This window comes from Mastomys coucha, unplaced genomic scaffold, assembly GCF_008632895.1.
Source record: "Mastomys coucha isolate ucsf_1 unplaced genomic scaffold, UCSF_Mcou_1 pScaffold14, whole genome shotgun sequence".
Taxonomy (NCBI): Eukaryota; Metazoa; Chordata; class Mammalia; order Rodentia; family Muridae; genus Mastomys; species Mastomys coucha.
The window spans coordinates 35531105-35531348 of record NW_022196896.1 but is presented as its reverse complement, the minus strand read 5'-3'; positions in this window follow the sequence as shown (position 1 = coordinate 35531348).

Sequence of the window (244 nt, the reverse complement as noted above, 5' to 3'; positions counted from 1 at the left end):
TGAATAGGACAAAACGGCAACCAACAAATTGGGAAAAGATCTTTACCAACCCTATATCTTATAGAGGGTTAATATCCAATGTCTATAAAGAACTCAAGAAGTTAGACTCCAGAGAACCAATTAAACCAATTAACCAATTAACCAATAACCAATTAAAAATGGGGTACAGAGCTAAACAAGAATTCTCAATTGATGAACACCAAATGGCTGAGAAGCACCTAAAGAAATGTTCAACATCCTTAGT